At 48.1% G+C, this 9,885-nt stretch overlaps 1 non-coding gene across 1 annotated transcript; it reads right to left on the bottom strand.

Moving 5' to 3' along the window:
- Positions 1–4,716: 4,716 nt before the first annotated feature.
- Positions 4,717–4,850, bottom strand: LOC117286971. Its single transcript, XR_004518170.1, has one exon. It is a non-coding gene; the product is annotated as a small nucleolar RNA SNORA70 (small nucleolar RNA).
- Positions 4,851–9,885: the final 5,035 nt, after the last annotated feature.

Below are 9,885 nucleotides of genomic sequence, written 5' to 3'. Positions count from 1 at the left end.
GGTTCCTCTTAAGCCAGGGATAGCTCAGAACAGGTGAAGAAAGGCAATGAATTATTTGTCTTTTTTTTTTTTAATAAATAAAGGAATTAGCCCATCTATGCAATTTCTTTCTTGGCAGAAATTTAGTTTCTGGGGTTGATATTTGTAAGTCCTGTGGAACCCCTAAGCCCTTTTCTGAATTTAGACTTCCTAAGGAATAAAACTTAGCTTGCAAAAGGGTGATGTCCTCTCAGATGGTGTCTGGTGGTCCTTGGGCTCTGCAGGCCCAGCAGGAGCCATGGTGGAGCCTTGCCTAGGTCACTAGGGTTAGCCCTGACCTACAGCATGAGTCTCTGCACAAGTCCATTGGCTGTGCCACTCAAGCCTAGCTTCCTTCTAAGACCCACCTCACCTTTCTTCCCTCATCCCTCCAGTGAGATCCCTGCGCAGGCCCAAATGCTGGGTCCTCTACAGCACCGAGCTCCTTGCTTCCCTGATGACCTTGTGTGAAGCCCCCCATGCCGCCAGCTACACAGACTCCTGTGACCCCAGAAGAAAGCTGGGCCCCTCTAATCGCCAGCAGCCGGTCCATCTTCCCTCCTCCTCCTCAGACCCTGCCTCCCAGATCCAGTTCTAAACCAGGCCATTCCTGATCCCGCCCTGCCCCCATACAAACAGAATGGCATGAGTGTGGCTGAGGTTCTAGAATCATCTTATCAGGGATCCTTCTCTACCCACACTCCACAGTGAGTTTCCCTGTGGTTGGTGGCGGAAGGAGGAATCATACCTCATGTAAATGAGTGAAAACTGCTGGGTGCTGCAGTGATTGCTGTGTGGTATCAGTCTATCGGCACCAGCTGTGCTCTGGAGCATTCTAGAACCTTCTAGCCCTACAGAGAAAGCCCCCTCCCCTCCTTTCTAATCATCTGCCCCAGACAATATGGAAAAGGTGTAAGCTTTGAGTCAAACTGACCTGGGCCCCAGAGAAGACTGCCACTTGTACTGTGAACCTGGATAAGTCACTTGACCTTCAAGCTGATCTAGAGAATGGAGATAATAGCACTAAGTTGTCACAGGAAGTAAACAAAATTGTAGGAAAGACTTGGTAAGAGCCTAGCAAATAAGGAGATCTGAGATAACTGTCAGCCTTCTTTATTCTTTTTTATTTTTATGGCCAAGGCCAAGCAACAGGGTATGGAAGAGAAGGAACTTAATCCATTTCTGAAGCTCCTGCTTCCTTTGACCTCCCTGGCCCACTCATGACTCTCACCTCCCATGTACACACACACACACACACACACACACACACACACATTTTGGCAGAAACAGGCTGCTCCTCATATGCCCCAACCTCACCCCTAGTGAGAAAGCATTACTGTAAAGGCCTCCTCCCCACTGGACCCCTGACCTGTATTCCGCCCTCCTCTGGGTAATCTTTCTGTATCTATCACACTGTTTATTCTCTGGTTAAATTGGAAGTCAACTTTGGAGAGGTCCCCTCCCTCCCCTTACTCACTTCTTCTCAGTGGTTCCTGCATTTTCACAGTGGCCCACAAGGGACAAAACACTGAGCCTGTGAGAAAGATTCTTTGCTTAGCCCAACTTGGGTCAGGCTTCTAGATCTGCTAGGCCCTCTGTGCACTTCCTTGTTAAGATCCAGTTTTAGCAAAGAACCTTAAATCAGTGGAGCCAAAACCCCCTACCTGGGCATCTGATTATCCTCCATATCTGATCAGTTCCTCCTCTTGCACTGTCCCCTAGCTGATCATCCTAGTCTGTGTTCATCAAGAATCCTGTCAGGTAAGTTTGTTAGAACCCCCACTCCCGATGTTTCCTCTGAGTAATTTCACCCACTGACCCCTACCTATTTCTCCTTGGTTATAAATCCCAACCAGCTCATGCTGTATTTGGAGTAGAGCCCAATTTCTCTCCCCCAACTGTAGGACCCCATTGTGGAAGTTCCTGTACCTCTCTCGCTGGTTGTGGCAGTTCGGGCAGAATGCCAACCTGACTGGCTTTGGGATCCACCAAGGGAACTGGTGGATCACATTCTGAGTGCCTGAGTGGATTGTGGAGGTGTGGCCATGAGGTCAAAGTCTGGTCTTTCATCCCTGTGTTACTTTTCTCTCATTGCTGAGACAAAACACACAACATCCAAAGTTAAAGGGGAGGGGGTGTATTTAGTTCACAGTATATAGAGGTTTCAGTCCATAATCTGCTGGCTCCGAGGCAGAGCGGCACATGGCAGAGGAGTGTCACAGAGGGGAAACTGTTCATGGTGCCCATACGGTAGCAAAAGCAATAAGGGGCCTTAATAGCATCTTTCTGCCCCTTTTATTTGTTATTTATTTATTGGTACCAGAGATTGAACTTGGGACCTTTCGCTAGGGAGGCAGACAGTGGAACCACTGAGCTAAATCCCTAGCCTTTCTGCCCCTTTTACTAGGCAGACTACTGAGATTAGGGAGATGCCAAACCAATGAGTGTACTGATTTAGTAATCACACGCCCTTAATCCCAGCATCACACACTCTAGATTCAGCCACCTCTGAAAAAGCCCTATGACTGCATGAGGCTTTGGGGGCACATCCAGATACAAACCATAGCAATCCTTCCTCTGGCCCTGTTACCCTCCTTTGCTTCCTGGCCGCTGTGAACCAGGCAGCTTTGCTCTGCCCACCCTTCCATCATGACATTCCTGCATCGGAGCCAGCTGACCCTGGACAGAATCTCCTGAAACCATGAGCCAAATTCAACATCCCTTCCTTTAAGCCGTGGATGTCTGGTATCGTGTCTCAGCAATGGGAACGCTAACCAATATAATGGTCCCGAATAAAGTCTCCTTACCACGCTGTACCAAGCATTGCTGCATCATTTCTTCTTTGTCACATATTGACCAAGACTGCCAGGCTGGGCAGTGGAGCTCAGCAGTAACCCAAGTTCACTTTGGGATACCAGCCATCCTGGGTTACTCCCACCTGGGTCTCTGTTACTTTACAAATCACTCTACTCAGACCAGGCACTGTCTTTACTGAAAAACTTTCTCCTTATCTTGGCAAGGTGGTGCGTAACTGCAATCTCAGCTACTCAGGAGGCCGAGGCAGGAAGATCACAAGTTTGAGTCCAGCTTGGGCAACTTAGCAAGGCTGTGTCTCAAAATAAAAGGGTTCAGATGTAGTGACAGAGCACCCTGGGTTCATTCCCCAGTACAGGGAAAAACAGAGAAGGAAGGAAAAAAAAAAACCTGCCTAAGCCAGGCATGGTGGTGCACACCTGTAACCCCAGCACACGGGAAGCTGAGGCAGGAGGATCATTGTGAGTTCGAGACCAGCCTGGGCTACATAGTGAGTTCCAGGTCAGTCTCAATTACACAGGGAGCCCCTGCCTAAATAAAAAAAAAAAACAAAAAAAAACCTGCCTATGCCATCCCAGCTTGGGGTTCAAGCTGCCTCTAGGAGATGGGACTGGCATCTTGGTAACCCCCAACCCCTGAACCTTGCCCTGTATTTTCCTCCTCTGGTGACTGTGCCTATGCAGTCCCTCCACCTGGAGATTCCCTTCCTGTTTACCTCCATCCACATCCTAGAAGCTTTTAAGCCTCCCTTCCCCCTTCTGCCCAGAGCCACACTCCTGGCATGTGCTATGCCCAGTGACAGCTTCCAGGTCCCAACTCCAGGGATGAACAGACACTAAGGGAATAATAATTCTATGCCAGGCCCCTTGACTGGTGAGATTTGTCTTAAAATTACTACAAATATTTCTGGCATTGCCAGCAGGCAAAAGGGGGAGGCACTGCACCATCAGCCACAGTCTGCCCTGAGAGTGCCACGCCTGCTCCCTCAGGCTGCCCATGATGCCCACAGCCCACCAGGGTGTGCTGCCCCAGGCTTCCTGCTTCTGTGCTCCTGCCTGGAGGGAGGATGGGATGACCTGTCCCTCCTGAGGATTCCCTCCTAACCCTCCACCCCCAGCCTCAAAGTTGAGCAGCCTTCTTTCTATACCATTAAGGGCTATTGGAGTCCATCATGGGCTCTCCCTGCTGCTGGTCCATCCTGTCCTCTTGGCTAGAGACATGATCTCAAATGCTCTGCTTATCCTGCCCATTCTTGGCTCTCACATCTTCCACGGCACCCAGCTGCAACAGAGTTCGAACAGTCTTGCAATTTGAAGACTTGAGAGCTTCCTGTATTTCTAGCCGGTTTCCTCCCCAACATTCCCCCATCCCTGAAACACACACAAGTACATATTCACATATCCAGATGCACATACACACATATACATATATGCATTTTTAGACACATATACACAGACAGTAGGACCTAAAGGAATTTTTTAGGTAGAGATAAGATTTATTGATGAGATTGATTTGAAGAAGGGGATAACACAGTGGGGGCTTTTGAGAGTGCAAGGCCCCCGCTTTTCCATCGGAACACAGTTCACCCCACAGCCCTCAGGGATGAGGTACTTCTCAGCCATCGTGTCTCAAATCCATCTGCGTTAAGCTTGGTGAAGCCACTCCTTCTACTTGTGGATCTTTTGGTGGCCAGGAAACTGGAACTTGCTTAGGGCCTTGATCACGTGTTCCTCATCTACAGTTCGGTACAGATGGACATGAAGACTAGTGCAACGTGAGCCCTCCCTACTGTGCCCTGGGGTTTCCCAAAGGCACCTTGCATACCTATCCAGAGCCTACAATGGGGATAGCATGAGGTCAGACACGCGAACATCCACCAGGAAGCAGTGTCTTCAGGGACGCCTGGGGCCACCCGCACCAGCAAGAGGCTGCATACACTTCCGAGGACATTGTTGTTCACAGCCACTGCACACTGGGCACCCAAGAGCAAAGGAACCCAGTCACTTCATTAACTGCAGAAGCAGAGTCCAAATTACTTGCTTTGGTCACCATTTACCTTGAATATTTTTCTTTTTGTCCGTTCTGGGGATTGAACCCAGGACACTGGCACCAAGCTACTGAGATACATCCCCAATCCTTTTTTTATTTTGCAACAAGGTCTTGCTAAATAACTAAGTTGGCAGGCTGGGCTCAAAGTTGCTGTCCTCCTGTCCCAGCCTCCCAGAGTGAAGGGATTACAAGTGTATACCACCATGCCTGACTGTTACACCTATTCCATTCATCCATTCCCTCTCAGTGCCAGGTTCTGCCTCCCTGCTGCCAGGTACTACCTAGAACACCTTCCACTTCCCTTCTGAGTCTCTAGGCTCTCCAAGGACCAGTTCGAGATCTGCCTCCTTGGAAAAGCCTTCCAAGCTTCTCAGGTTTCTACGGCTCTTCCTGATTTTGAGTTTCTATAAGAGTGCTCTCTCAAAGAATTTCCTAGGATGCTGAACATGTTCTCAACTGGCATGGCCAATAGGCGCCCACTAGCCGTGCGTGGCCATTGAGCACTTTGAATGTGGCTAGTGAGATAAAGAATCTGAAATTTTAATTCTTACTTAATTTTAATAGCCATATATGATCAGTAGCTACCATACTGGAGAGTGCAGTTCTACTGTATAACCATTGGAGCCTATGGGCTTGGTGGCAAGTGGACCTGGATTGGAATCCTTGGCTGTGTGGCCCTGGTCAGTTTGCTGAACTTCTCTGAGCCTCAGCTTTCTCAGTGATATCATGTGCAGATTATACCACATGATATGAGGATGAAGTGATTGATTGTATTGGAAGCTCCCATCGCATCTGATGCATGCAGCTGGCACACACAGTGAATAAACAGTGATCTTTAGACACTTCCTTACCCCACAAGGAATGACTTACTTAAGATGAGCACAATGAGAGGAGAGGGAGTAACCCCTAGTTAGGGACCTCAGGTTGTCTCCATTCACCTACTCCATTATCAGGACTCCTCTCCTTCTGATATTCAACCAGCAGAAAGAGCCCCAGTCCAAGGACTAAACAGCTCTTGCTCAGGGTCAGCCCACCCCAGGAGCACACAATGGGTGGACTCTGACAACTGACCCCAGGAGAAGGGACGGGGAGAAGTTTCTAGGCAGAAGAAGTGTGGAACACCTGGTCCTTTCCTAGTCCTGCCTCCACAGAAATCTGTCACTCCTGATCCTGGTCCCCTTCCCCTATTTCAGACCAAAGTCTGTGCCTTCCAGGGGAACATGGGTACTGACTTCCTTTTCACCCTTAAAGATGATCAAAGTGTGGACCCTACTGAACACATGCATAGTCATGCTGTGTGCTTAAATAGGCGAAAAGATTCCTGTTCAACTGAGTTGCCCTTTGAATTCCAGGTTCTTATTCTTTTTTGTACAGGGGACCAAAGTCGGGACTATGTGCTTGGGAGGCAGGCATGGCACCACTGAGCTAAATTCACAGCTACTAGGTTCTTATTCTTACATTCATACTTTCTCTGTGACAGGAAGGGACACAAAATCCTATTCAGTTTTAAGAACCTCCCGGTCTGTTCAAAGTAAAGTGGTGGTGAGGGAGGGGGACTGGAATGAGAAAGTTCAGTGGTTAGGGTGCAACAACAGGCAACAGTGCTGCACTCAAGGAACTGACAGCTCCCTGTTGGGGGAGAAAGGCCATCCCTTCCCACAGCTCGGGAGCTAGGTCAGGGTAAATGAGGTGATCGCAAGCTGAGGACGAAGCCCGAGTCACTGGTGGATGAAGTGAAAATACGCCATGCCAAGGAAGGAGGCCATGTATGGCAGAAGCACAGCAGGTTGGGAGCCCAGATGGCCTCAAGGCCTGGCTTTCACCGTCGGAAGAGGGAAACCTTGGAAGATGTTCTGCAGGAAATGACGTCTTTATATTTGCCCTTTAAACAGGATTGGACGGGGAGCCCTCCAGTTAGGAAGACTGAGCAGGAGGCTCTGGCAGCAACGTAGGCAGGGAAGATGGGGAAGCAAGGGGATGGTGGTGGTAGCAAAGATAGAGAGACAAGGACCGACAGGAGGCAGCATAGAGGCAGCCTCTTCAGCCCAGAGGCTGGAGGAAGAAGAAGCCATCCCTATGAGATCTTGTCTCTCATTCAGCCAAGATGGCAAGAGAGACAGCTGAGTCACTCACTCCAGGGCTGGGGAACCAGCAGGAACAGAGGACAGAGCTGATGGTTCCGTTTGGGACATGTTACACCGGAGGGGCCTGTGGGATATTTAAGCATAGATGGCCAGCAGGCAGCCTGAGATACTGGTATGGAGCTGAGTCATCCAAGCACAGGGAAGCATCCATGGAGCACTGAGGTCTGAAAGACAGGAAGGCCCAGGATGAGCCCCACTGAACTTCAGTGTGGAGATGGATGCGGGATACTAACAGGCCAGAGCATGGCAGAGACAAGAAGGCACTTAGGAGAGAAGGAACTTGTATACCCCAAGGCTATTGATAAAAAAAAGTCCGAAAAGAAAGAAGTCTAGAGAATGGAAGGTTTACGGGGGGCAAGAACTTGCCAACTACATAGTATTCAATAAAGAATCACTGAAATGGGGGGAGGTAGCACACATCTGTAATCCCAGGAGGGGATTACACATATCTGTAATCTCAGGAGGCTGAGGCAGGAATATCACCAAGAAATAGAGGCCAGCCTGGGATACATAATGAGTTCAAGTCTCACCAGAACTACAGAGTAAGACTCTGTCTCAAAATAAATCATTGAATGAGCAGAAGAAAGCCTTAGATAAGGCACAAAGGTGTAGATGTGAGCCTCAAGGTATTAATTTCTTGGGACAATAGGGTGGGTCGGAGGTTTTAGAAGGCTGTTCCACCCTCCCGGGCCTACGATCTGCACCTCACCTGGCACCAGTGGGATCTCTTCTACTCGTTCTCTCACCTTCTCTGGAAACAGGCAACAAAGAAACATTTCACAGAGAAGTGAGCGAGCCCCCCCACCAAGTTTTATAATAGGTGCCCATGACACAAATTGCTACAGAAGAAAAAAGTCACCCCTAGAAACTTATCTAAGACTATATCAGGAGGTGGGCTATTTTGGGACTCAAATTACACAGGAGGGCCGGGAAAAATAGACGTGCACAGGGATGAACACAGCTACAATTAATGCTAACTATCAGGTGTCATATCTTATTGAGCACTCAGCCTGCAGTGTGCAAGGCAGAGGGTGAGAGGAAGGTGAATTAGAGCCAAGTACCCAGGCGGGAGGAACAGTGTCCTCCCAGGAAGCCAAGAGAATGAAGGAGTTGGGAAGGGACTTGCTGGAGAAGGTCTGGGTACTCGGAAGGCAGCAGTCACCTTGGCCAAGGTGGCCTCTGAAGTTGGAAATGCAACTCGGATGGGCCCCACCTAGCTCAGGGAAACTCCAGGTCCGGAACCAAAGGGATGGGACGAGGATCAGGGGTTTTCCTAGGAGGTCACCACACCAGGGAACGTTCCTGGATTCCAATTAAGCTAAATTACTTATCTTAATCTATAGGGCCCACACCTAAAAGAAATGAGTCTCCTCCACAGGTAAGGCTTTTTAAAGAATCTTAATAACACTATACAGAGTGCTTAGCTGTGTGTAGGGTGGAAAGGTGTGGGCCAGGCTTCATGAATATGTATCCTAGCGTTTCCAGTTGACAGCTGATAACCTTGGAGAGGACATCTCACATCCCAGAGCCTTGTTTATTCTTCTGTAACACCTTACAATAATCCTTTTCATAGTCTAACAGATTTGGAAGGAGGTCGGGTTGTACTGGATCACTGTATATTAAATGTCTCTATAGCCTTCGCGCACTGTGCCCCTTGTCGCTTTGCCTTGTGAAGACTACTATGAGTTTTTCCCTGTTGTTGTTTTGTTTATTTATGAGGCTGAGGATGGAACCTAGAGCCTCACACACACTAGGCAAGCCCTTTACTGCTGAGCTACCCCCCAGCCTTATGCCCTATTTGACTTCCAGCAAAGCAGCCGCCAGGGCAGCTAGCTATCATGTCTGCTTCCTCCTTTTTATTCTGGGTGCCAAGCAGGTTATATACTATACATTAACCTTTCAAACATGTGGGCTGAATGAATAAGTCACTAGTATATAAACGGTGGTTCTTACCAAAGACCACAATGTGGTTCTTTTTCATCCGATCTGGGAAAGATCTTTTTCAATGTGAACTGTCTCTAAAATACTCCACTCTGCTTCTAAGCTTCTGTCCAATCCCAACTCATGTCTCAGTAAAGCCTAAGCCCTTTGAAAGCAAAAACTGTGTTTTAAGCAACCTAATTCAATGTAAGCCCCCAGTGGCTCTTGCTCAGAGGTGCCCCTCCAGCACCTAGAACAGGGCCTTGAACTTTGTGTCAGCCTCCACAAGGATTTGGTAAATCAGTGAATGGCTTCCAACACTTAGCACAATGCTAGGCATTGTTGAATGAATAATTTAATAAAAAAGGTGAGTGCTTTCTACTGTTCCTTTCTAACATTCTCAATGTAGACAGAACTGCAAAGTGAGTAAGTGGACAGACTTTGGAGTCGGTCTGGATTTTGAATCTGGCTCTTCTACTTAGTAGCTGGGTAACCTAGAGTGAGCTACGGAACCTCTCTGTGCTTCTGTTTTCACAGCTTTAGAACTGGGAGAACATTTTTTCTAATAGGATTACATAGTACATTGAAAGTACACATTAAAATATTTAGCACAGTGACTGGCACATAGTAACTGCTATTGTAATGATCCTTTCACTCACTTAACCTTCATTGGCTCCTCTGTAGCTCACAGATTAAGATCTAAAGTCAAGGAGCCCATAATTTGGCCCCAGTACCCCTCTATTTTCAGTTCCAATTTTTACTTCTCTTTCCTGGTTGCTACCTGTGTCAGATCTTCCACAAAGTGGTACATTTTCCATTACCTTGTTTTCTTTCTCAAAAAAATCTTCAAGGTAGGGCTTATTATTGCCTGGATGTCACTTGATGATGAGACCAAGTCCCAGAGAGTAGTAACAACTTTCCCAGGGACACACAGCTCACA

The sequence above is a fragment of the Fukomys damarensis genome, unplaced genomic scaffold, assembly GCF_012274545.1.
Source record: "Fukomys damarensis isolate Sample0158 unplaced genomic scaffold, DMR_v1.0_HiC HiC_scaffold_19, whole genome shotgun sequence".
Classification (NCBI taxonomy): Eukaryota; Metazoa; Chordata; class Mammalia; order Rodentia; family Bathyergidae; genus Fukomys; species Fukomys damarensis.
Note: the sequence above shows the minus strand (reverse complement) of the source record. Positions and strands in the feature narration are given on the sequence as shown.